The sequence below is a fragment of the Sorex fumeus genome, unplaced genomic scaffold (assembly GCF_029834395.1).
Source record: "Sorex fumeus unplaced genomic scaffold, SorFum_2.1 ptg000131l, whole genome shotgun sequence".
Classification (NCBI taxonomy): domain Eukaryota; kingdom Metazoa; phylum Chordata; class Mammalia; order Eulipotyphla; family Soricidae; genus Sorex; species Sorex fumeus.
Genome location: NW_026606188.1, coordinates 10,709,850 through 10,734,393, shown reverse-complemented (window position 1 = coordinate 10,734,393; position 24,544 = coordinate 10,709,850).

Sequence of the window (24,544 nt, the reverse complement as noted above, 5' to 3'; positions counted from 1 at the left end):
ACCACCATGCTGAGACCACTCTCCGCACACCTGAAGGTACTGGCAGAGGGACAAAGCCACGCGGGTTCCGGGGCCGAGACCTCCAAGCCTACTCGAATTGGAGTCGAGCATCTTCCACCCAGATCCTCCAAATTCCAGTAGGCGGGGGTAACACCCACCACCTGGCCCCCTGGCGCCGTGTAATCCCATCAGCGGCCAAGACTCAGAGACTTTAAAATCCAGAACCCGGACGAGAACAGTGCAGTCTCTGCCCCCGCGCCTGGGTGTTCCTTCCCGGAGTCCCTTGGAGGGGAGCGGGTTGAGCTTTCCTCCCCGCCCCGGCCAGGGCTACGGCAGCCGGAGACCTCCAGGACCAGCCACCACCATGCTGAGACCACTCTCCGCACACCTGAAGGTACTGGCAGAGGGACAAAGCCACGCGGGTTCCGGGGCCGAGACCTCCAAGCCTACTCGAATTGGAGTCGAGCATCTTCCACCCAGATCCTCCAAATTCCAGTAGGCGGGGGTAACACCCACCACCTGGCCCCCTGGCGCCGTGTAATCCCATCAGCGGCCAAGACTCAGAGACTTTAAAATCCAGAACCCGGACGAGAACAGTGCAGTCTCTGCCCCCGCGCCTGGGTGTTCCTTCCCGGAGTCCCTTGGAGGGGAGCGGGTTGAGCTTTCCTCCCCGCCCCGGCCAGGGCTACGGCAGCCGGAGACCTCCAGGACCAGCCACCACCATGCTGAGACCACTCTCCACACACCTGAAGGTACTGGCAGAGGGACAAAGCCACGCGGGTTCCGGGGCCGAGACCTCCAAGCCTACTCGAATTGGAGTCGAGCATCTTCCACCCAGATCCTCCAAATTCCAGTAGGCGGGGGTAACACCCACCACCTGGCCCCCTGGCGCCGTGTAATCCCATCAGCGGCCAAGACTCAGAGACTTTAAAATCCAGAACCCGGACGAGAACAGTGCAGTCTCTGCCCCCGCGCCTGGGTGTTCCTTCCCGGAGTCCCTTGGAGGGGAGCGGGTTGAGCTTTCCTCCCCGCCCCGGCCAGGGCTACGGCAGCCGGAGACCTCCAGGACCAGCCACCACCATGCTGAGACCACTCTCCGCACACCTGAAGGTACTGGCAGAGGGACAAAGCCACGCAGGTTCCGGGGCCGAGACCTCCAAGCCTACTTCGAATTGGAGTCGAGCATCTTCCACCCAGATCCTCCAAATTGCAGTAGGCGGGGGTAACACCCACCACCTGGCCCCCTGGCGCCGTGTAATCCCATCAGCGGCCAAGACTCAGACTTTAAAATCCAGAACCCGGACGAGAACAGTGCAGTCTCTGCCCCCGCGCCTGGGTGTTCCTTCCCGGAGTCCCTTGGAGGGGAGCGGGTTGAGCTTTCCTCCCCGCCCCTGCCAGGGCTACGGCAGCCGGAGACCTCCAGGACCAGCCACCACCATGCTGAGACCACTCTCCGCACACCTGAAGGTACTGGCAGAGGGACAAAGCCACGCGGGTTCCGGGGCCGAGACCTCCAAGCCTACTCGAATTGGAGTCGAGCATCTTCCACCCAGATCCTCCAAATTCCAGTAGGCGGGGGTAACACCCACCACCTGGCCCCCTGGCGCCGTGTAATCCCATCAGCGGCCAAGACTCAGACTTTAAAATCCAGAACCCGGACGAGAACAGTGCAGTCTCTGCCCCCGCGCCTGGGTGTTCCTTCCCGGAGTCCCGTGGAGGGGAGCGGGTTGAGCTTTCCTCCCCGCCCCGGCCAGGGCTACGGCAGCCGGAGACCTCCAGGACCAGCCACCACCATGCTGAGACCACTCTCCGCACACCTGAAGGTACTGGCAGAGGGACAAAGCCACGCGGGTTCCGGGGCCGAGACCTCCAAGCCTACTCGAATTGGAGTCGAGCATCTTCCACCCAGATCTTCCAAATTCCAGTAGGCGGGGGTAACACCCACCACCTGGCCCCCTGGCGCCGTGTAATCCCATCAGCGGCCAAGACTCAGACTTTAAAATCCAGAACCCGGACGAGAACAGTGCAGTCTCTGCCCCCGCGCCTGGGTGTTCCTTCCCGGAGTCCCTTGGAGGGGAGCGGGTTGAGCTTTCCTCCCCGCCCCGGCCAGGGCTACGGCAGCCGGAGACCTCCAGGACCAGCCACCACCATGCTGAGACCACTCTCCGCACACCTGAAGGTACTGGCAGAGGGACAAAGCCACGCGGGTTCCGGGGCCGAGACCTCCAAGCCTACTCGAATTGGAGTCGAGCATCTTCCACCCAGATCCTCCAAATTCCAGTAGGCGGGGGTAACACCCACCACCTGGCCCCCTGGCGCCGTGTAATCCCATCAGCGGCCAAGAATCAGAGACTTTAAAATCCAGAACCCAGACGAGAACAGTGCAGTCTCTGCCCCCGCGCCTGGGTGTTCCTTCCCGGAGTCCCTTGGAGGGGAGCGGGTTGAGCTTTCCTCCCCGCCCCGGCCAGGGCTACGGCAGCCGGAGACCTCCAGGACCAGCCACCACCATGCTGAGACCACTCTCCGCACACCTGAAGGTACTGGCAGAGGGACAAAGCCACGCGGGTTCCGGGGCCGAGACCTCCAAGCCTACTCGAATTGGAGTCGAGCATCTTCCACCCAGATCCTCCAAATTCCAGTAGGCGGGGGTAACACCCACCACCTGGCCCCCTGGCGCCGTGTAATCCCATCAGCGGCCAAGACTCAGAGACTTTAAAATCCAGAACCCGGACGAGAACAGTGCAGTCTCTGCCCCCGCGCCTGGGTGTTCCTTCCCGGAGTCCCTTGGAGGGGAGCGGGTTGAGCTTTCCTCCCCGCCCCGGCCAGGGCTACGGCAGCCGGAGACCTCCAGGACCAGCCACCACCATGCTGAGACCACTCTCCGCACACCTGAAGGTACTGGCAGAGGGACAAAGCCACGCGGGTTCCGGGGCCGAGACCTCCAAGCCTACTCGAATTGGAGTCGAGCATCTTCCACCCAGATCCTCCAAATTCCAGTAGGCGGGGGTAACACCCACCACCTGGCCCCCTGGCGCCGTGTAATCCCATCAGCGGCCAAGAATCAGAGACTTTAAAATCCAGAACCCAGACGAGAACAGTGCAGTCTCTGCCCCCGCGCCTGGGTGTTCCTTCCCGGAGTCCCTTGGAGGGGAGCGGGTTGAGCTTTCCTCCCCGCCCCGGCCAGGGCTACGGCAGCCGGAGACCTCCAGGACCAGCCACCACCATGCTGAGACCACTCTCCGCACACCTGAAGGTACTGGCAGAGGGACAAAGCCACGCGGGTTCCGGGGCCGAGACCTCCAAGCCTACTCGAATTGGAGTCGAGCATCTTCCACCCAGATCCTCCAAATTCCAGTAGGCGGGGGTAACACCCACCACCTGGCCCCCTGGCGCCGTGTAATCCCATCAGCGGCCAAGACTCAGACTTTAAAATCCAGAACCCGGACGAGAACAGTGCAGTCTCTGCCCCCGCGCCTGGGTGTTCCTTCCCGGAGTCCCTTGGAGGGGAGCGGGTTGAGCTTTCCTCCCCGCCCCGGCCAGGGCTACGGCAGCCGGAGACCTCCAGGACCAGCCACCACCATGCTGAGACCACTCTCCGCACACCTGAAGGTACTGGCAGAGGGACAAAGCCACGCGGGTTCCGGGGCCGAGACCTCCAAGCCTACTCGAATTGGAGTCGAGCATCTTCCACCCAGATCCTCCAAATTCCAGTAGGCGGGGGTAACACCCACCACCTGGCCCCCTGGCGCCGTGTAATCCCATCAGCGGCCAAGACTCAGAGACTTTAAAATCCAGAACCCGGACGAGAACAGTGCAGTCTCTGCCCCCGCGCCTGGGTGTTCCTTCCCGGAGTCCCTTGGAGGGGAGCGGGTTGAGCTTTCCTCCCCGCCCCGGCCAGGGCTACGGCAGCCGGAGACCTCCAGGACCAGCCACCACCATGCTGAGACCACTCTCCGCACACCTGAAGGTACTGGCAGAGGGACAAAGCCACGCGGGTTCCGGGGCCGAGACCTCCAAGCCTACTCGAATTGGAGTCGAGCATCTTCCACCCAGATCCTCCAAATTCCAGTAGGCGGGGGTAACACCCACCACCTGGCCCCCTGGCGCGGAGTAATCCCATCAGCGGCCAAGACTCAGAGACTTTAAAATCCAGAACCCGGACGAGAACAGTGCAGTCTCTGCCCCCGCGCCTGGGTGTTCCTTCCCGGAGTCCCTTGGAGGGGAGCGGGTTGAGCTTTCCTCCCCGCCCCGGCCAGGGCTACGGCAGCCGGAGACCTCCAGGACCAGCCACCACCATGCTGAGACCACTCTCCACACACCTGAAGGTACTGGCAGAGGGACAAAGCCACGCGGGTTCCGGGGCCGAGACCTCCAAGCCTACTCGAATTGGAGTCGAGCATCTTCCACCCAGATCCTCCAAATTCCAGTAGGCGGGGGTAACACCCACCACCTGGCCCCCTGGCGCCGTGTAATCCCATCAGCGGCCAAGACTCAGAGACTTTAAAATCCAGAACCCGGACGAGAACAGTGCAGTCTCTGCCCCCGCGCCTGGGTGTTCCTTCCCGGAGTCCCTTGGAGGGGAGCGGGTTGAGCTTTCCTCCCCGCCCCGGCCAGGGCTACGGCAGCCGGAGACCTCCAGGACCAGCCACCACCATGCTGAGACCACTCTCCGCACACCTGAAGGTACTGGCAGAGGGACAAAGCCACGCAGGTTCCGGGGCCGAGACCTCCAAGCCTACTTCGAATTGGAGTCGAGCATCTTCCACCCAGATCCTCCAAATTGCAGTAGGCGGGGGTAACACCCACCACCTGGCCCCCTGGCGCCGTGTAATCCCATCAGCGGCCAAGACTCAGACTTTAAAATCCAGAACCCGGACGAGAACAGTGCAGTCTCTGCCCCCGCGCCTGGGTGTTCCTTCCCGGAGTCCCTTGGAGGGGAGCGGTTTGAGCTTTCCTCCCCGCCCCTGCCTGGGCTACGGCAGCCGGAGACCTCCAGGACCAGCCACCACCATGCTGAGACCACTCTCCGCACACCTGAAGGTACTGGCAGAGGGACAAAGCCACGCGGGTTCCGGGGCCGAGACCTCCAAGCCTACTCGAATTGGAGTCGAGCATCTTCCACCCAGATCCTCCAAATTCCAGTAGGCGGGGGTAACACCCACCACCTGGCCCCCTGGCGCCGTGTAATCCCATCAGCGGCCAAGACTCAGACTTTAAAATCCAGAACCCGGACGAGAACAGTGCAGTCTCTGCCCACGCGCCTGGGTGTTCCTTCCCGGAGTCCCTTGGAGGGGAGCGGGTTGAGCTTTCCTCCCCGCCCCGGCCAGGGCTATGGCAGCCGGAGACCTCCAGGACCAGCCACCACCATGCTGAGACCACTCTCCGCACACCTGAAGGTACTGGCAGAGGGACAAAGCCACGCGGGTTCCGGGGCCGAGACCTCCAAGCCTACTCGAATTGGAGTCGAGCATCTTCCACCCAGATCCTCCAAATTCCAGTAGGCGGGGGTAACACCCACCACCTGGCCCCCTGGCGCCGTGTAATCCCATCAGCGGCCAAGACTCAGAGACTTTAAAATCCAGAACCCGGACGAGAACAGTGCAGTCTCTGCCCCCGCGCCTGGGTGTTCCTTCCCGGAGTCCCTTGGAGGGGAGCGGGTTGAGCTTTCCTCCACGCCCCGGCCAGGGCTACGGCAGCCAGAGACCTCCAGGACCAGCCACCACCATGCTGAGACCACTCTCCGCACACCTGAAGGTACTGGCAGAGGGACAAAGCCACGCGGGTTCCGGGGCCGAGACCTCCAAGCCTACTCGAATTGGAGTCGAGCATCTTCCACCCAGATCCTCCAAATTCCAGTAGGCGGGGGTAACACCCACCACCTGGCCCCCTGGCGCCGTGTAATCCCATCAGCGGCCAAGACTCAGAGACTTTAAAATCCAGAACCCGGACGAGAACAGTGCAGTCTCTGCCCCCGCGCCTGGGTGTTCCTTCCCGGAGTCCCTTGGAGGGGAGCGGGTTGAGCTTTCCTCCCCGCCCCGGCCAGGGCTACGGCAGCCGGAGACCTCCAGGACCAGCCACCACCATGCTGAGACCACTCTCCGCACACCTGAAGGTACTGGCAGAGGGACAAAGCCACGCGGGTTCCGGGGCCGAGACCTCCAAGCCTACTCGAATTGGAGTCGAGCATCTTCCACCCAGATCTTCCAAATTCCAGTAGGCGGGGGTAACACCCACCACCTGGCCCCCTGGCGCCGTGTAATCCCATCAGCGGCCAAGACTCAGACTTTAAAATCCAGAACCCGGACGAGAACAGTGCAGTCTCTGCCCCCGCGCCTGGGTTTTCCTTCCCGGAGTCCCTTGGAGGGGAGCGGGTTGAGCTTTCCTCCCCGCCCCGGCCAGGGCTACGGCAGCCGGAGACCTCCAGGACCAGCCACCACCATGCTGAGACCACTCTCCGCACACCTGAAGGTACTGGCAGAGGGACAAAGCCACGCGGGTTCCGGGGCCGAGACCTCCAAGCCTACTCGAATTGGAGTCGAGCATCTTCCACCCAGATCCTCCAAATTCCAGTAGGCGGGGGTAACACCCACCACCTGGCCCCCTGGCGCCGAGTAATCCCATCAGCGGCCAAGACTCAGAGACTTTAAAATCCAGAACCCGGACGAGAACAGTGCAGTCTCTGCCCCCGCGCCTGGGTGTTCCTTCCCGGAGTCCCTTGGAGGGGAGCGGGTTGAGCTTTCCTCCCCGCCCCGGCCAGGGCTACGGCAGCCGGAGACCTCCAGGACCAGCCACCACCATGCTGAGACCACTCTCCACACACCTGAAGGTACTGGCAGAGGGACAAAGCCACGCGGGTTCCGGGGCCGAGACCTCCAAGCCTACTCGAATTGGAGTCGAGCATCTTCCACCCAGATCCTCCAAATTCCAGTAGGCGGGGGTAACACCCACCACCTGGCCCCCTGGCGCCGTGTAATCCCATCAGCGGCCAAGACTCAGAGACTTTAAAATCCAGAACCCGGACGAGAACAGTGCAGTCTCTGCCCCCGCGCCTGGGTGTTCCTTCCCGGAGTCCCTTGGAGGGGAGCGGGTTGAGCTTTCCTCCCCGCCCCGGCCAGGGCTACGGCAGCCGGAGACCTCCAGGACCAGCCACCACCATGCTGAGACCACTCTCCGCACACCTGAAGGTACTGGCAGAGGGACAAAGCCACGCAGGTTCCGGGGCCGAGACCTCCAAGCCTACTTCGAATTGGAGTCGAGCATCTTCCACCCAGATCCTCCAAATTGCAGTAGGCGGGGGTAACACCCACCACCTGGCCCCCTGGCGCCGTGTAATCCCATCAGCGGCCAAGACTCAGACTTTAAAATCCAGAACCCGGACGAGAACAGTGCAGTCTCTGCCCCCGCGCCTGGGTGTTCCTTCCCGGAGTCCCTTGGAGGGGAGCGGGTTGAGCTTTCCTCCCCGCCCCTGCCAGGGCTACGGCAGCCGGAGACCTCCAGGACCAGCCACCACCATGCTGAGACCACTCTCCGCACACCTGAAGGTACTGGCAGAGGGACAAAGCCACGCGGGTTCCGGGGCCGAGACCTCCAAGCCTACTCGAATTGGAGTCGAGCATCTTCCACCCAGATCCTCCAAATTCCAGTAGGCGGGGGTAACACCCACCACCTGGCCCCCTGGCGCCGTGTAATCCCATCAGCGGCCAAGACTCAGACTTTAAAATCCAGAACCCGGACGAGAACAGTGCAGTCTCTGCCCCCGCGCCTGGGTGTTCCTTCCCGGAGTCCCTTGGAGGGGAGCGGGTTGAGCTTTCCTCCCCGCCCCGGCCAGGGCTACGGCAGCCGGAGACCTCCAGGACCAGCCACCACCATGCTGAGACCACTCTCCGCACACCTGAAGGTACTGGCAGAGGGACAAAGCCACGCGGGTTCCGGGGCCGAGACCTCCAAGCCTACTCGAATTGGAGTCGAGCATCTTCCACCCAGATCCTCCAAATTCCAGTAGGCGGGGGTAACACCCACCACCTGGCCCCCTGGCGCCGTGTAATCCCATCAGCGGCCAAGACTCAGAGACTTTAAAATCCAGAACCCGGACGAGAACAGTGCAGTCTCTGCCCCCGCGCCTGGGTGTTCCTTCCCGGAGTCCCTTGGAGGGGAGCGGGTTGAGCTTTCCTCCACGCCCCGGCCAGGGCTACGGCAGCCAGAGACCTCCAGGACCAGCCACCACCATGCTGAGACCACTCTCCGCACACCTGAAGGTACTGGCAGAGGGACAAAGCCACGCGGGTTCCGGGGCCGAGACCTCCAAGCCTACTCGAATTGGAGTCGAGCATCTTCCACCCAGATCCTCCAAATTCCAGTAGGCGGGGGTAACACCCACCACCTGGCCCCCTGGCGCCGTGTAATCCCATCAGCGGCCAAGACTCAGAGACTTTAAAATCCAGAACCCGGACGAGAACAGTGCAGTCTCTGCCCCCGCGCCTGGGTGTTCCTTCCCGGAGTCCCTTGGAGGGGAGCGGGTTGAGCTTTCCTCCCCGCCCCGGCCAGGGCTACGGCAGCCGGAGACCTCCAGGACCAGCCACCACCATGCTGAGACCACTCTCCGCACACCTGAAGGTACTGGCAGAGGGACAAAGCCACGCGGGTTCCGGGGCCGAGACCTCCAAGCCTACTCGAATTGGAGTCGAGCATCTTCCACCCAGATCTTCCAAATTCCAGTAGGCGGGGGTAACACCCACCACCTGGCCCCCTGGCGCCGTGTAATCCCATCAGCGGCCAAGACTCAGACTTTAAAATCCAGAACCCGGACGAGAACAGTGCAGTCTCTGCCCCCGCGCCTGGGTGTTCCTTCTCGGAGTCCCTTGGAGGGGAGCGGGTTGAGCTTTCCTCCCCGCCCCGGCCAGGGCTACGGCAGCCGGAGACCTCCAGGACCAGCCACCACCATGCTGAGACCACTCTCCGCACACCTGAAGGTACTGGCAGAGGGACAAAGCCACGCGGGTTCCGGGGCCGAGACCTCCAAGCCTACTCGAATTGGAGTCGAGCATCTTCCACCCAGATCCTCCAAATTCCAGTAGGCGGGGGTAACACCCACCACCTGGCCCCCTGGCGCCGTGTAATCCCATCAGCGGCCAAGAATCAGAGACTTTAAAATCCAGAACCCAGACGAGAACAGTGCAGTCTCTGCCCCCGCGCCTGGGTGTTCCTTCCCGGAGTCCCTTGGAGGGGAGCGGGTTGAGCTTTCCTCCCCGCCCCGGCCAGGGCTACGGCAGCCGGAGACCTCCAGGACCAGCCACCACCATGCTGAGACCACTCTCCGCACACCTGAAGGTACTGGCAGAGGGACAAAGCCACGCGGGTTCCGGGGCCGAGACCTCCAAGCCTACTCGAATTGGAGTCGAGCATCTTCCACCCAGATCCTCCAAATTCCAGTAGGCGGGGGTAACACCCACCACCTGGCCCCCTGGCGCCGTGTAATCCCATCAGCGGCCAAGACTCAGACTTTAAAATCCAGAACCCGGACGAGAACAGTGCAGTCTCTGCCCCCGCGCCTGGGTGTTCCTTCCCGGAGTCCCTTGGAGGGGAGCGGGTTGAGCTTTCCTCCCCGCCCCGGCCAGGGCTACGGCAGCCGGAGACCTCCAGGACCAGCCACCACCATGCTGAGACCACTCTCCGCACACCTGAAGGTACTGGCAGAGGGACAAAGCCACGCGGGTTCCGGGGCCGAGACCTCCAAGCCTACTCGAATTGGAGTCGAGCATCTTCCACCCAGATCCTCCAAATTCCAGTAGGCGGGGGTAACACCCACCACCTGGCCCCCTGGCGCCGTGTAATCCCATCAGCGGCCAAGACTCAGAGACTTTAAAATCCAGAACCCGGACGAGAACAGTGCAGTCTCTGCCCCCGCGCCTGGGTGTTCCTTCCCGGAGTCCCTTGGAGGGGAGCGGGTTGAGCTTTCCTCCCCGCCCCGGCCAGGGCTACGGCAGCCGGAGACCTCCAGGACCAGCCACCACCATGCTGAGACCACTCTCCGCACACCTGAAGGTACTGGCAGAGGGACAAAGCCACGCGGGTTCCGGGGCCGAGACCTCCAAGCCTACTCGAATTGGAGTCGAGCATCTTCCACCCAGATCCTCCAAATTCCAGTAGGCGGGGGTAACACCCACCACCTGGCCCCCTGGCGCCGAGTAATCCCATCAGCGGCCAAGACTCAGAGACTTTAAAATCCAGAACCCGGACGAGAACAGTGCAGTCTCTGCCCCCGCGCCTGGGTGTTCCTTCCCGGAGTCCCTTGGAGGGGAGCGGGTTGAGCTTTCCTCCCCGCCCCGGCCAGGGCTACGGCAGCCGGAGACCTCCAGGACCAGCCACCACCATGCTGAGACCACTCTCCACACACCTGAAGGTACTGGCAGAGGGACAAAGCCACGCGGGTTCCGGGGCCGAGACCTCCAAGCCTACTCGAATTGGAGTCGAGCATCTTCCACCCAGATCCTCCAAATTCCAGTAGGCGGGGGTAACACCCACCACCTGGCCCCCTGGCGCCGTGTAATCCCATCAGCGGCCAAGACTCAGAGACTTTAAAATCCAGAACCCGGACGAGAACAGTGCAGTCTCTGCCCCCGCGCCTGGGTGTTCCTTCCCGGAGTCCCTTGGAGGGGAGCGGGTTGAGCTTTCCTCCCCGCCCCGGCCAGGGCTACGGCAGCCGGAGACCTCCAGGACCAGCCACCACCATGCTGAGACCACTCTCCGCACACCTGAAGGTACTGGCAGAGGGACAAAGCCACGCAGGTTCCGGGGCCGAGACCTCCAAGCCTACTTCGAATTGGAGTCGAGCATCTTCCACCCAGATCCTCCAAATTGCAGTAGGCGGGGGTAACACCCACCACCTGGCCCCCTGGCGCCGTGTAATCCCATCAGCGGCCAAGACTCAGACTTTAAAATCCAGAACCCGGACGAGAACAGTGCAGTCTCTGCCCCCGCGCCTGGGTGTTCCTTCCCGGAGTCCCTTGGAGGGGAGCGCGTTGAGCTTTCCTCCCCGCCCCTGCCAGGGCTACGGCAGCCGGAGACCTCCAGGACCAGCCACCACCATGCTGAGACCACTCTCCGCACACCTGAAGGTACTGGCAGAGGGACAAAGCCACGCGGGTTCCGGGGCCGAGACCTCCAAGCCTACTCGAATTGGAGTCGAGCATCTTCCACCCAGATCCTCCAAATTCCAGTAGGCGGGGGTAACACCCACCACCTGGCCCCCTGGCGCCGTGTAATCCCATCAGCGGCCAAGACTCAGACTTTAAAATCCAGAACCCGGACGAGAACAGTGCAGTCTCTGCCCCCGCGCCTGGGTGTTCCTTCCCGGAGTCCCTTGGAGGGGAGCGGGTTGAGCTTTCCTCCCCGCCCCGGCCAGGGCTACGGCAGCCGGAGACCTCCAGGACCAGCCACCACAATGCTGAGACCACTCTCCGCACACCTGAAGGTACTGGCAGAGGGACAAAGCCACGCGGGTTCCGGGGCCGAGACCTCCAAGCCTACTCGAATTGGAGTCGAGCATCTTCCACCCAGATCCTCCAAATTCCAGTAGGCGGGGGTAACACCCACCACCTGGCCCCCTGGCGCCGTGTAATCCCATCAGCGGCCAAGACTCAGAGACTTTAAAATCCAGAACCCGGACGAGAACAGTGCAGTCTCTGCCCCCGCGCCTGGGTGTTCCTTCCCGGAGTCCCTTGGAGGGGAGCGGGTTGAGCTTTCCTCCACGCCCCGGCCAGGGCTACGGCAGCCAGAGACCTCCAGGACCAGCCACCACCATGAGGAGACCACTCTCCGCACACCTGAAGGTACTGGCAGAGGGACAAAGCCACGCGGGTTCCGGGGCCGAGACCTCCAAGCCTACTCGAATTGGAGTCGAGCATCTTCCACCCAGATCCTCCAAATTCCAGTAGGCGGGGGTAACACCCACCACCTGGCCCCCTGGCGCCGTGTAATCCCATCAGCGGCCAAGACTCAGAGACTTTAAAATCCAGAACCCGGACGAGAACAGTGCAGTCTCTGCCCCCGCGCCTGGGTGTTCCTTCCCGGAGTCCCTTGGAGGGGAGCGGGTTGAGCTTTCCTCCCCGCCCCGGCCAGGGCTACGGCAGCCGGAGACCTCCAGGACCAGCCACCACCATGCTGAGACCACTCTCCGCACACCTGAAGGTACTGGCAGAGGGACAAAGCCACGCGGGTTCCGGGGCCGAGACCTCCAAGCCTACTCGAATTGGAGTCGAGCATCTTCCACCCAGATCCTCCAAATTCCAGTAGGCGGGGGTAACACCCACCACCTGGCCCCCTGGCGCCGTGTAATCCCATCAGCGGCCAAGACTCAGACTTTAAAATCCAGAACCCGGACGAGAACAGTGTAGTCTCTGCCCCCGCGCCTGGGTGTTCCTTCCCGGAGTCCCTTGGAGGGGAGCGGGTTGAGCTTTCCTCCCCGCCCCGGCCAGGGCTACGGCAGCCGGAGACCTCCAGGACCAGCCACCACCATGCTGAGAACACTCTCCGCACACCTGAAGGTACTGGCAGAGGGACAAAGCCACGCGGGTTCCGGGGCCGAGACCTCCAAGCCTACTCGAATTGGAGTCGAGCATCTTCCACCCAGATCCTCCAAATTCCAGTAGGCGGGGGTAACACCCACCACCTGGCCCCCTGGCGCCGTGTAATCCCATCAGCGGCCAAGACTCAGACTTTAAAATCCAGAACCCGGACGAGAACAGTGCAGTCTCTGCCCCCGCGCCTGGGTGTTCCTTCCCGGAGTCCCTTGGAGGGGAGCGGGTTGAGCTTTCCTCCCCGCCCCGGCCAGGGCTACGGCAGCCGGAGACCTCCAGGACCAGCCACCACCATGCTGAGACCACTCTCCGCACACCTGAAGGTACTGGCAGAGGGACAAAGCCACGCGGGTTCCGGGGCCGAGACCTCCAAGCCTACTCGAATTGGAGTCGAGCATCTTCCACCCAGATCCTCCAAATTCCAGTAGGCGGGGGTAACACCCACCACCTGGCCCCCTGGCGCCGTGTAATCCCATCAGCGGCCAAGACTCAGAGACTTTAAAATCCAGAACCCGGACGAGAACAGTGCAGTCTCTGCCCCCGCGCCTGGGTGTTCCTTCCCGGAGTCCCTTGGAGGGGAGCGGGTTGAGCTTTCCTCCCCGCCCCGGCCAGGGCTACGGCAGCCAGAGACCTCCAGGACCAGCCACCACCATGCTGAGACCACTCTCCGCACACCTGAAGGTACTGGCAGAGGGACAAAGCCACGCGGGTTCCGGGGCCGAGACCTCCAAGCCTACTCGAATTGGAGTCGAGCATCTTCCACCCAGATCCTCCAAATTCCAGTAGGCGGGGGTAACACCCACCACCTGGCCCCCTGGCGCCGTGTAATCCCATCAGCGGCCAAGACTCAGAGACTTTAAAATCCAGAACCCGGACGAGAACAGTGCAGTCTCTGCCCCCGCGCCTGGGTGTTCCTTCCCGGAGTCCCTTGGAGGGGAGCGGGTTGAGCTTTCCTCCCCGCCCCGGCCAGGGCTACGGCAGCCGGAGACCTCCAGGACCAGCCACCACCATGCTGAGACCACTCTCCGCACACCTGAAGGTACTGGCAGAGGGACAAAGCCACGCGGGTTCCGGGGCCGAGACCTCCAAGCCTACTCGAATTGGAGTCGAGCATCTTCCACCCAGATCCTCCAAATTCCAGTAGGCGGGGGTAACACCCACCACCTGGCCCCCTGGCGCCGTGTAATCCCATCAGCGGCCAAGACTCAGACTTTAAAATCCAGAACCCGGACGAGAACAGTGTAGTCTCTGCCCCCGCGCCTGGGTGTTCCTTCCCGGAGTCCCTTGGAGGGGAGCGGGTTGAGCTTTCCTCCCCGCCCCGGCCAGGGCTACGGCAGCCGGAGACCTCCAGGACCAGCCACCACCATGCTGAGACCACTCTCCGCACACCTGAAGGTACTGGCAGAGGGACAAAGCCACGCGGGTTCCGGGGCCGAGACCTCCAAGCCTACTCGAATTGGAGTCGAGCATCTTCCACCCAGATCCTCCAAATTCCAGTAGGCGGGGGTAACACCCACCACCTGGCCCCCTGGCGCCGTGTAATCCCATCAGCGGCCAAGACTCAGACTTTAAAATCCAGAACCCGGACGAGAACAGTGCAGTCTCTGCCCCCGCGCCTGGGTGTTCCTTCCCGGAGTCCCTTGGAGGGGAGAGGGTTGAGCTTTCCTCCCCGCCCCTGCCAGGGCTACGGCAGCCGGAGACCTCCAGGACCAGCCACCACCATGCTGAGACCACTCTCCGCACACCTGAAGGTACTGGCAGAGGGACAAAGCCACGCGGGTTCCGGGGCCGAGACCTCCAAGCCTACTCGAATTTGAGTCGAGCATCTTCCACCCAGATCCTCCAAATTCCAGTAGGCGGGGGTAACACCCACCACCTGGCCCCCTGGCGCCGTGTAATCCCATCAGCGGCCAAGAGTCAGACTTTAAAATCCAGAACCCGGACGAGAACAGTGCAGTCTCTGCCCCCGCGCCTGGGTGTTCCTTCCCGGAGTCCCTTGGAGGGGAGCGGGTTGAGCTTTCCTCCCCGCCCCGGCCAGGGCTACGGCAGCCGGAGACCTCCAGGACCAGCCACCACCATGCTGAGACCACTCTCCGCACACCTGAAGGTACTGGCAGAGGGACAAAGCCACGCGGGTTCCGGGGCCGAGACCTCCAAGCCTACTCGAATTGGAGTCGAGCATCTTCCACCCAGATCCTCCAAATTCCAGTAGGTGGGGGTAACACCCACCACCTGGCCCCCTGGCGCCGTGTAATCCCATCAGCGGCCAAGACTCAGACTTTAAAATCCAGAACCCGGACGAGAACAGTGTAGTCTCTGCCCCCGCGCCTGGGTGTTCCTTCCCGGAGTCCCTTGGAGGGGAGCGGGTTGAGCTTTCCTCCCCGCCCCGGCCAGGGCTACGGCAGCCGGAGACCTCCAAGACCAGCCACCACCATGCTGAGACCACTCTCCGCACACCTGAAGGTACTGGCAGAGGGACAAAGCCACGCGGGTTCCGGGGCCGAGACCTCCAAGCCTACTCGAATTGGAGTCGAGCATCTTCCACCCAGATCCTCCAAATTCCAGTAGGCGGGGGTAACACCCACCACCTGGCCCCCTGGCGCCGTGTAATCCCATCAGCGGCCAAGACTCAGACTTTAAAATCCAGAACCCGGACGAGAACAGTGCAGTCTCTGCCCCCGCGCCTGGGTGTTCCTTCCCGGAGTCCCTTGGAGGGGAGCGGGTTGAGCTTTCCTCCCCGCCCCTGCCAGGGCTACGGCAGCCGGAGACCTCCAGGACCAGCCACCACCATGCTGAGACCACTCTCCGCACACCTGAAGGTACTGGCAGAGGGACAAAGCCACGCGGGTTCCGGGGCCGAGACCTCCAAGCCTAATCGAATTGGAGTCGAGCATCTTCCACCCAGATCCTCCAAATTCCAGTAGGCGGGGGTAACACCCACCACCTGGCCCCCTGGCGCCGTGTAATCCCATCAGCGGCCAAGACTCAGAGACTTTAAAATCCAGAACCCGGACGAGAACAGTGCAGTCTCTGCCCCCGCGCCTGGGTGTTCCTTCCCGGAGTCCCTTGGAGGGGAGCGGGTTGAGCTTTCCTCCCCGCCCCGGCCAGGGCTACGGCAGCCAGAGACCTCCAGGACCAGCCACCACCATGCTGAGACCACTCTCCGCACACCTGAAGGTACTGGCAGAGGGACAAAGCCACGCGGGTTCCGGGGCCGAGACCTCCAAGCCTACTCGAATTGGAGTCGAGCATCTTCCACCCAGATCCTCCAAATTCCAGTAGGCGGGGGTAACACCCACCACCTGGCCCCCTGGCGCCGTGTAATCCCATCAGCGGCCAAGACTCAGACTTTAAAATCCAGAACCCGGACGAGAACAGTGCAGTCTCTGCCCCCGCGCCTGGGTGTTCCTTCCCGGAGTCCCTTGGAGGGGAGCGGGTTGAGCTTTCCTCCCCGCCCCGGCCAGGGCTTCGGCAGCCGGAGACCTCCAGAACCAGCCACCACCATGCTGAGACCACTCTCCGCACACCTGAAGGTACTGGCAGAGGGACAAAGCCACGCGGGTTCCGGGGCCGAGACCTCCAAGCCTACTCGAATTGGAGTCGAGCATCTTCCACCCAGATCCTCCAAATTCCAGTAGGCGGGGGTAACACCCACCACCTGGCCCCCTGGCGCCGTGTAATCCCATCAGCGGCCAAGACTCAGACTTTAAAATCCAGAACCCGGACGAGAACAGTGCAGTCTCTGCCCCCGCGCCTGGGTGTTCCTTCCCGGAGTCCCTTGGAGGGGAGCGGGTTGAGCTTTCCTCCCCGCCCCGGCCAGGGCTACGGCAGCCGGAGACCTCCAGGACCAGCCACCACCATGCTGAGACCAATCTCCGCACACCTGAAGGTACTGGCAGAGGGACAAAGCCACGCGGGTTCCGGGGCCGAGACCTCCAAGCCTACTCGAATTTGAGTCGAGCATCTTCAACCCAGATCCTCCAAATTCCAGTAGGCGGGGGTAACACCCACCACCTGGCCCCCTGGCGCCGTGTAATCCCATCAGCGGCCAAGACTCAGAGACTTTAAAATCCAGAACCCGGACGAGAACAGTGCAGTCTCTGCCCCCGCGCCTGGGTGTTCCTTCCCGGAGTCCCTTGGAGGGGAGCGGGTTGAGCTTTCCTCCCCGCCCCGGCCAGGGCTACGGCAGCCGGAGACCTCCAGGACCAGCCACCACCATGCTGAGACCACTCTCCGCACACCTGAAGGTACTGGCAGAGGGACAAAGCCACGCGGGTTCCGGGGCCGAGACCTCCAAGCCTACTCGAATTGGAGTCGAGCATCTTCCACCCAGATCCTCCAAATTCCAGTAGGCGGGGGTAACACCCACCACCTGGCCCCCTGGCGCCGTGTAATCCCATCAGCGGCCAAGACTCAGACTTTAAAATCCAGAACCCGGACGAGCACAGTGCAGTCTCTGCCCCCGCGCCTGGGTGTTCCTTCCCGGAGTCCCTTGGAGGGGAGCGGGTTGAGCTTTCCTCCCCGCCCCGGCCAGGGCTACGGCAGCCGGAGACCTCCAGGACCAGCCACCACCATGCTGAGACCACTCTCCGCACACCTGAAGGTACTGGCAGAGGGACAAAGCCACGCGGGTTCCGGGGCCGAGACCTCCAAGCCTACTCGAATTGGAGTCGAGCATCTTCAACCCAGATCCTCCAAATTCCAGTAGGCAGGGGTAACACCCACCACCTGGCCCCCTGGCGCCGTGTAATCCCATCAGCGGCCAAGACTCAGAGACTTTAAAATCCAGAACCCGGACGAGAACAGTGCAGTCTCTGCCCCCGCGCCTGGGGGTTCCTTCCCGGAGTCCCTTGGAGGGGAGCGGGTTGAGCTTTCCTCCCCGCCCCGGCCAGGGCTACGGCAGCCGGAGACCTCCAGGACCAGCCACCACCATGCTGAGACCACTCTCCGCACACCTGAAGGTACTGGCAGAGGGACAAAGCCACGCGGGTTCCGGGGCCGAGACCTCCAAGCCTACACGAATTGGAGTCGAGCATCTTCCACCCAGATCCTCCAAATTCCAGTAGGCGGGGGTAACACCCACCACCTGGACCCCTGGCGCCGTGTAATCCCATCAGCGGCCAAGACTCAGAGACTTTAAAATCCAGAACCCGGACGAGAACAGTGCAGTCTCTGCCCCCGCGCCTGGGTGTTCCTTCCCGGAGTCCCTTGGAGGGGAGCGGGTTGAGCTTTCCTCCCCGCCCCGGCCAGGGCTACGGCAGCCGGAGACCTCCAGGACCAGCCACCACCATGCTGAGACCACTCTCCGCACACCTGAAGGTACTGGCAGAGGGACAAAGCCACGCGGGTTCCGGGGCCGAGACCTCCAAGCCTACTCGAATTGGAGTCGAGCATCTTCCACCCAGATCCTCCAAATTCCAGTAGGCGGGGGTAACACCCACCACCTGGCCCCCTGGCGCCGTGTAATCCCATCAGCGGCCAAGACTCAGACTTTAAAATCCAGAACCCGGACGAGAACAGTGCAGTCTCTGCCCCCGCGCCTGGGTGTTCCTTCCCGGAGTCCCTTGGAGGGGAGCGGGTTGAGCTTTCCTCCCCGCCCCGGCCAGGGCTACGGCAGCCGGAGACCTCCAGGACCAGCCACCACCATGCTGAGACCACTCTCCGCACACCTGAAGGTACTGGCAGAGGGACAAAGCCACGCGGGTTCCGGGGCCGAGACCTCCAAGCCTACTCGAATTGGAGTCGAGCATCTTCCACCCAGATCCTCCAAATTCCAGTAGGCGGGGGTAACACCCACCACCTGGCCCCCTGGCGCCGTGTAATCCCATCAGCGGCCAAGACTCAGAGACTTTAAAATCCAGAACCCGGACGAGAACAGTGCAGTCTCTGCCCCCGCGCCTGGGTGTTCCTTCCCGGAGTCCCTTGGAGGGGAGCGGGTTGAGCTTTCCTCCCCGCCCCGGCCAGGGCTACGGCAGCCGGAGACCTCCAGGACCAGCCACCACCATGCTGAGACCACTCTCCGCACACCTGAAGGTACTGGCAGAGGGACAAAGCCACGCGGGTTCCGGGGCCGAGACCTCCAAGCCTACTCGAATTGGAGTCGAGCATCTTCCACCCAGATCCTCCAAATTCCAGTAGGCGGGGGTAACACCCACCACCTGGCCCCCTGGCGCCGTGTAATCCCATCAGCGGCCAAGACTCAGACTTTAAAATCCAGAACCCGGACGAGAACAGTGCAGTCTCTGCCCCCGCGCCTGGGTGTTCCTTCCTGGAGTCCCTTGGAGGGGAGCGGGTTGAGCTTTCCTCCCCGCCCCGGCCAGGGCTACGGCAGCCGGAGACCTCCAGGACGAGCCACCACCATGCTGAGACCACTCTCCGCACACCTGAAGGTACTGGCAGAGGGACAAAGCCACGCGGGTTCCGGGGCCGAGACCTCCAAGCCTACTCGAATTTGAGTCGAGCATCTTCCACCCAGATCCTCCAAATTCCAGTAGGCGGGGGTAACACCCACCACCTGGCCCCCTGGCGCCGTGTAATCCCATCAGCGGCCAAGACTCAGACTTTAAAATCCAGAACCCGGACGAGAACAGTGCAGTCTCTGCCCCCGCGTCTGGGTGTTCCTTCCCGGAGTCCCTTGGAGGGGAGCGGGTTGAGCTTTCCTCCCCGCCCCGGCCAGGGCTACGGCAGCCGGAGACCTCCAGGACCAGCCACCACCATGCTGAGACCACTCTCCGCACACCTGAAGGTACTGGCAGAGGGACAAAGCCACGCGGGTTCCGGGGCCGAGACCTCCAAGCCTACTCGAATTGGAGTCGAGCATCTTCCACCCAGATCCTCCAAATTGCAGTAGGCGGGGGTAACACCCACCACCTGGCCCCCTGGCGCCGTGTAATCCCATCAGCGGCCAAGACTCAGACTTTAAAATCCAGAACCCGGACGAGAACAGTGCAGTCTCTGCCCCCGCGCCTGGGTGTTCCTTCCTGGAGTCCCTTGGAGGGGAGCGGGTTGAGCTTTCCTCCCCGCCCCGGCCAGGGCTACGGCAGCCGGAGACCTCCAGGACCAGCCACCACCATGCTGAGACCACTCTCCCCACACCTGAAGGTACTGGCAGAGGGACAAAGCCACGCGGGTTCCGGGGCCGAGACCTCCAAGCCTACACGAATTGGAGTCGAGCATCTTCCACCCAGATCCTCCAAATTCCAGTAGGCGGGGGTAACACCCACCACCTGGACCCCTGGCGCCGTGTAATCCCATCAGCGGCCAAGACTCAGAGACTTTAAAATCCAGAACCCGGACGAGAACAGTGCAGTCTCTGCCCCCGCGTCTGGGTGTTCCTTCCCGGAGTCCCTTGGAGGGGAGCGGGTTGAGCTTTCCTCCCCGCCCCGGCCAGGGCTACGGCAGCCGGAGACCTCCAGGACCAGCCACCACCATGCTGAGACCACTCTCCGCACACCTGAAGGTACTGGCAGAGGGACAAAGCCACGCGGGTTCCGGGGCCGAGACCTCCAAGCCTACTCGAATTGGAGTCGAGCATCTTCCACCCAGATCCTCCAAATTCCAGTAGGCGGGGGTAACACCCACCACCTGGCCCCCTGGCGCCGTGTAATCCCATCAGCGGCCAAGACTCAGAGACTTTAAAATCCAGAACCCGGACGAGAACAGTGCAGTCTCTGCCTCCGCGCCTGGGTGTTCCTTCCCGGAGTCCCTTGGAGGGGAGCGGGTTGAGCTTTCCTCCCCGCCCCGGCCAGGGCTACGGCAGCCGGAGACCTCCAGGACCAGCCACCACCATGCTGAGACCACTCTCCGCACACCTGAAGGTACTGGCAGAGGGACAAAGCCACGCGGGTTCCGGGGCCGAGACCTCCAAGCCTACTCGAATTGGAGTCGAGCATCTTCCACCCAGATCATCCAAATTCCAGTAGGCGGGGGTAACACCCACCATCTGGCCCCCTGGCGCCGTGTAATCCCATCAGCGGCCAAGACTCAGAGACTTTAAAATCCAGAACCCGGACGAGAACAGTGCAGTCTCTGCCCCCGCGCCTGGGTGTTCCTTCCCGGAGTCCCTTGGAGGGGAGCGGGTTGAGCTTTCCTCCCCGCCCCGGCCAGGGCTACGGCAGCCGGAGACCTCCAGGACCAGCCACCACCATGCTGAGACCACTCTCCGCACACCTGAAGGTACTGGCAGAGGGACAAAGCCACGCGGGTTCCGGGGCCGAGACCTCCAAGCCTACTCGAATTGGAGTCGAGCATCTTCCACCCAGATCCTCCAAATTCCAGTAGGCGGGGGTAACACCCACCACCTGGCCCCCTGGCGCCGTGTAATCCCATCAGCGGCCAAGACTCAGACTTTAAAATCCAGAACCCGGACGAGAACAGTGCAGTCTCTGCCCCCGCGCCTGGGTGTTCCTTCCCGGAGTCCCTTGGAGGGGAGCGGGTTGAGCTTTCCTCCCCGCCCCGGCCAGGGCTACGGCAGCCGGAGACCTCCAGGACCAGCCACCACCATGCTGAGACCACTCTCCGCACACCTGAAGGTACTGGCAGAGGGACAAAGCCACGCGGGTTCCGGGGCCGAGACCTCCAAGCCTACTCGAATTGGAGTCGAGCATCTTCCACCCAGATCCTCCAAATTCCAGTAGGCGGGGGTAACACCCACCACCTGGCCCCCTGGCGCCGTGTAATCCCATCAGTGGCCAAGACTCAGAGACTTTAAAATCCAGAACCCGGACGAGAACAGTGCAGTCTCTGCCCCCGCGCCTGGGTGTTCCTTCCCGGAGTCCCTTGGAGGGGAGCGGGTTGAGCTTTCCTCCCCGCCCCGGCCAGGGCTACGGCAGCCGGAGACCTCCAGGACCAGCCACCACCATGCTGAGACCACTCTCCGCACACCTGAAGGTACTGGCAGAGGGACAAAGCCACGCGGGTTCCGGGGCCGAGACCTCCAAGCCTACTCGAATTGGAGTCGAGCATCTTCCACCCAGATCCTCCAAATTCCAGTAGGCGGGGGTAACACCCACCACCTGGCCCCCTGGCGCCGTGTAATCCCATCAGCGGCCAAGACTCAGACTTTAAAATCCAGAACCCGGACGAGAACAGTGCAGTCTCTGCCCCCGCGCCTGGGTGTTCCTTCCCGGAGTCCCTTGGAGGGGAGCGGGTTGAGCTTTCCTCCCCGCCCCGGCCAGGGCTACGGCAGCCGGAGACCTCCAGGACGAGCCACCACCATGCTGAGACCACTCTCCGCACACCTGAAGGTACTGGCAGAGGGACAAAGCCACGCGGGTTCCGGGGCCGAGACCTCCAAGCCTACTCGAATTTGAGTCGAGCATCTTCCACCCAGATCCTCCAAATTCCAGTAGGCGGGGGTAACACCCACCACCTGGCCCCCTGGCGCCGTGTAATCCCATCAGCGTCCAAGACTCAGACTTTAAAATCCAGAACCCGGACGAGAACAGTGCAGTCTCTGCCCCCGCGCCTGGGTGTTCCTTCCCGGAGTCCCTTGGAGGGGAGCGGGTTGAGCTTTCCTCCCCGCCCCGGCCAGGGCTACGGCAGCCGGAGACCTCCAGGACCAGCCACCACCATGCTGAGACCACTCTCCGCACACCTGAAGGTACTGGCAGAGGGACAAAGCCACGCGGGTTCCGGGGCCGAGACCTCCAAGCCTACTCGAATTGGAGTCGAGCATCTTCCACCCAGATCCTCCAAATTGCAGTAGGCGGGGGTAACACCCACCACCTGGCCCCCTGGCGCCGTGTAATCCCATCAGCGGCCAAGACTCAGACTTTAAAATCCAGAACCCGGACGAGAACAGTGCAGTCTCTGCCCCCGCGCCTGGGTGTTCCTTCCCGGAGTCCCTTGGAGGGGAGCGGGTTGAGCTTTCCTCCCCGCCCCGGCCAGGGCTACGGCAGCCGGAGACCTCCAGGACCAGCCACCACCATGCTGAGACCACTCTCCGCACACCTGAAGGTATTGGCAGAGGGACAAAGCCACGCGGGTTCCGGGGCCGAGACCTCCAAGCCTACTCGAATTGGAGTCGAGCATCTTCCACCCAGATCCTCCAAATTCCAGTAGGCGGGGGTAACACCCACCACCTGGCCCCCTGGCGCCGTGTAATCCCATCAGCGGCCAAGACTCAGACTTTAAAATCCAGAACCCGGACGAGAACAGTGCAGTCTCTGCCCCCGCGCCTGGGTGTTCCTTCCCGGAGTCCCTTGGAGGGGAGCGGGTTGAGCTTTCCTCCCCGCCCCGGCCAGGGCTACGGCAGCCGGAGACCTCCAGGACCAGCCACCACCATGCTGAGACCACTCTCCGCACACCTGAAGGTACTGGCAGAGGGACAAAGCCACGCGGGTTCCGGGGCCGAGACCTCCAAGCCTACTCGAATTGGAGTCGAGCATCTTCCACCCAGATCCTCCAAATTCCAGTAGGCGGGGGTAACACCCACCACCTGGCCCCCTGGCGCCGTGTAATCCCATCAGCGGCCAAGACTCAGAGACTTTAAAATCCAGAACCCGGACGAGAACAGTGCAGTCTCTGCCCCCGCGCCTGGGTGTTCCTTCCCGGAGTCCCTTGGAGGGGAGCGGGTTGAGCTTTCCTCCCCGCCCCGGCCAGGGCTACGGCAGCCGGAGACCTCCAGGACCAGCCACCACCATGCTGAGACCACTCTCCGCACACCTGAAGGTACTGGCAGAGGGACAAAGCCACGCGGGTTCCGGGGCCGAGACCTCCAAGCCTACTCGAATTGGAGTCGAGCATCTTCCACCCAGATCCTCCAAATTGCAGTAGGCGGGGGTAACACCCACCACCTGGCCCCCTGGCGCCGTGTAATCCCATCAGCGGCCAAGACTCAGAGACTTTAAAATCCAGAACCCGGACGAGAACAGTGCAGTCTCTGCCCCCGCGCCTGGGTGTTCCTTCCCGGAGTCCCTTGGAGGGGAGCGGGTTGAGCTTTCCTCCCCGCCCCGGCCAGGGCTACGGCAGCCGGAGTCCTCCAGGACCAGCCACCACCATGCTGAGACCACTCTCCGCACACCTGAAGGTACTGGCAGAGGGACAAAGCCACGCGGGTTCCGGGGCCGAGACCTCCAAGCCTACTCGAATTGGAGTCGAGCATCTTCCACCCAGATCCTCCAAATTCCAGTAGGCGGGGGTAACACCCACCACCTGGCCCCCTGGCGCCGTGTAATCCCATCAGCGGCCAAGACTCAGAGACTTTAAAATCCAGAACCCGGACGAGAACAGTGCAGTCTCTGCCTCCGCGCCTGGGTGTTCCTTCCCGGAGTCCCTTGGAGGGGAGCGGGTTGAGCTTTCCTCCCCGCCCCGGCCAGGGCTACGGCAGCCGGAGACCTCCAGGACCAGCCACCACCATGCTGAGACCACTCTCCGCACACCTGAAGGTACTGGCAGAGGGACAAAGCCACGCGGGTTCCGGGGCCGAGACCTCCAAGCCTACTCGAATTGGAGTCGAGCATCTTCCACCCAGATCATCCAAATTCCAGTAGGCGGGGGTAACACCCACCATCTGGCCCCCTGGCGCCGTGTAATCCCATCAGCGGCCAGGACTCAGAGACTTTAAAATCCAGAACCCGGACGAGAACAGTGCAGTCTCTGCCCCCGCGCCTGGGTGTTCCTTCCCGGAGTCCCTTGGAGGGGAGCGGGTTGAGCTTTCCTCCCCGCCCCGGCCAGGGCTACGGCAGCCGGAGACCTCCAGGACCAGCCACCACCATGCTGAGACCACTCTCCGCACACCTGAAGGTACTGGCAGAGGGACAAAGCCACGCGGGTTCCGGGGCCGAGACCTCCAAGCCTACTCGAATTGGAGTCGAGCATCTTCCACCCAGATCCTCCAAATTCCAGTAGGCGGGGGTAACACCCACCACCTGGCCCCCTGGCGCCGTGTAATCCCATCAGCGGCCAAGACTCAGACTTTAAAATCCAGAACCCGGACGAGAACAGTGCAGTCTCTGCCCCCGCGCCTG